This window comes from Alligator sinensis, unplaced genomic scaffold (assembly GCF_000455745.1).
Source record: "Alligator sinensis unplaced genomic scaffold, ASM45574v1 scaffold23_2, whole genome shotgun sequence".
NCBI lineage: Eukaryota > Metazoa > Chordata > Crocodylia > Alligatoridae > Alligator > Alligator sinensis.
In genome coordinates, this window is record NW_005842700.1 from 446,812 (window position 1) to 449,753 (window position 2,942).

A 2,942-nucleotide genomic window follows, 5' to 3' on the forward strand; every position below is an offset into this window, starting at 1 on the left:
GCAGCTCCCTTGGCTCTGCGGGGAACTAGCGGACCTCCTGCTTCTAAAAAGAAAGGCCTACAAAGGATGGAGGATGGGATCCACCTCCAAGGGGGAATATCCTGCACTGGTCCGAACCTGCAGAGAGCAAACCAGGAAAGCCAAGGCTATGACTGAACTCCAACTGGCTACAAGTATCAAGAACTATAAATATCAAGGACAATAAAAAGTCCTTTTTTAGATATATGGGGAGCCGGAGGAAAAGCAAGGGCAACACTGGACCCCTGCTAAACTAGACGGGATAGCTGACAACCGATGGCCAGGAAAAAGCCAACTTGCTAAATGGGTATTTTGCGTCAGTCTTTCACCAGTCTCACGGGACACCCCTGCCCATTACGGGACGGGCCTGGGTGAGGATGATTCCTTACCCTCCGTCAATGCTGACCTCGTGAAGGAACACCTTGAGAGGCTGGATACCTTCAAGTCAGCCGGCCCCGACAGCTTACACCCCAGGGTACTCAAGGACCTGGCAAGCATCATAGCCCAGCCCCTGGCACAGATCTTCGAGAGCTCCTGGTGCTCTGGTGTATAGTGCCCGAAGACTGGAAAAAGGCCAATGTGGTGCCTATCTTCAAGAAAGGGAGAAAAGTGGATCCAGCAAACTACAGGCCCATCAGCCTGACCTCTATCCCAGGGAAGGTCTTAGAAAACATTATCAGAGACCATTCTCAAGAGACTGGCTGATGGCAACATCTTGAGGGATACCCAGCATGGGTTTGTTGCAGGTAGGTCTTGCTTGACCAATCCTATTTCCTTTTATGACCAGATGACCTATCACCTGGACAAGGGGGAAGAGATTGATGTCATATATCTTGACTTCAAAAAAGCCTTCGATCTGCTATCCCATGATCACCTTTTAGCAAAACTGGCCAACTGTGGCCTCGGCTTCACCACAATCCACTGGCTGGGGAATTGGCTTCATGGTCAGACCCAGAGGGTGGTGGTTGATGGAAGTCAATCATCATGGTGTGCCGTGACCAGTGGGGTCACCCAAGGCTCTGTCCTTGGTCCTATATTATTCACCATCTTCATTAATGATGTGGACATTGGTATCAGAACCGGACTGGCCAAGTTTGCCGATAACACTAAAAACTTTGGAGTAAAGCATCCACACCTGAGGACAGAAGGGTGATCCAGGCAGACCTTGACAGGCTCAGGAAATGGGCGGACGAAAACCGGATGGCGTTTAACACCAAAAAATGAAAGGTTCTCCACCTTGGGAAGAAAAACCTGCAGCGTGCTTATAGGCTCGGCAGTGCTATGCTGGCTACCACTACAGATGAAAGGGACCGATTGACCACAAGATGAATATGAGCCTTCAGTGTGCTGCTGCGGCTAGTAAAGCAAGCTTGCATCCATAGATGCTTCTCAAGCAAATCCCGGGACATCATTCTCCCGTTGTACTCGGCCTTGGTGAGGCCGCAGCTGGAGTACTACATCCAGATTTGGGCTCCACAGTTCAAAAAGGATGTGCAGAAGCTTGAGAGGGTGCAGAGGAGAGTCACGCGCATGATCAGAGGTCAGGAAAACAGACCTTATGAAGAGAGGCTGAGAGCTATGGGACTTTTCAGCCTGGAAAAGCGCAGGCTCAGGGGTGATCTGGTAGCCACCTATAAGTTTATCAGGGTGCTCATCAGGATCTGGGGGAACATCTGTTCACCAGGGCGCCACAAGGGAGGACAAGATCCAACAGTCACAAACTCCTGCAAAACCGTTTCAGACTGGACATAAGGAAGAATTTCTTTACTGTCCGAGCCCCCAAGGTTTGGAATAGCCTGCCACCGGAGGTGGTTCAAGCACCTACTTTGAATGCCTTCAAGAGACATTTGGATGCTTATCTTGCTGGGATCCTATGACCTCAGCTGACGTCCTGACCCTGGGGCAGGGGGCTGGACTCGATGATCTTCCGCGGTCCCTTCCAGCCCGAATGTCTATGAATCTATGTCAATGCGCACTGCATCTAGGACAGGATGACTGGACAGCATTGATGGATAAAATTTTGGTCATTAGTCTTAAGGAACACAATTCTGACTATGGCCAAAATCAGAAGCAGAAAATCTACATTGTTACACACATTCTCAGCACCTTGACGATAAACATCAGAGAACATGTAGCACTATCATGCACTTGAAACATCTAAATTTGCTTTTCTGTTAGTCATCCATTATGTAAATGGTGACCTAGGGGGAAATCAGGATGCACTATGAAATCACAGCTCCACTGAAGTAAGTGGCAGTTGTCCCACTGACTTCCAACAGGATCAGGATTCAACCCCACTCTCTACCACATGCGTTTAGCATGTCCAATGTGACAAGCAGCTTCTCCCAGTGTCACTATGTTGGACACCACTGCCAAGGTAGCTGCCCCTGCCACAGCTGCGGTGGCTGCAGCCACCTACGTAGCTGCCACTGCCACTGCCCCATGCCCTGTGCCAATTCCAGCCTGGGAAAATCTCCTACAGCCTGGATCTGGCCAGTGTGATTTTGACAGCCCTGAGATAAACCATAAATCTTGAACGTTGTATGAAGAGGCGAAACCTGACTATTCATATCATTTGGCAACATGAAACATTGAGATAACAGAGTCCCTAGAGACTTAGAGACATTGTGGAAACCCATCTGAAATTTGGAAAGCATGGCGAAATTTGCTGATATTAATACGTCAGCCCTGGGATAGACACCTTGAAGGCACAGACACATTTCTAACCTTTGATGAGACATTGGGTTTTTATTATTATTAAAGTTTTGGCGCAGATCAGACCCTAAAACTGAAACTGGACAATGATTTGGCCATCGTTGCTATTCATACAAATGCTCTAGATTTTTACATAGACTTTCATCTGAAGATCTCAAAGACCTTAGCAGATTTAAATGAAATCAGCCTCAATAACACAGCTCTTTCCC

At 48.3% G+C, this 2,942-nt stretch overlaps 1 protein-coding gene across 10 annotated transcripts in view; it reads right to left on the reverse strand.

Moving 5' to 3' along the window:
• The window catches only part of SMOX (spermine oxidase), a 111,292-nt gene that overhangs the window by 12,054 nt on the left and 96,296 nt on the right, over positions 1–2,942 (reverse strand). The gene's annotated exons all lie outside the window — the stretch shown is intronic.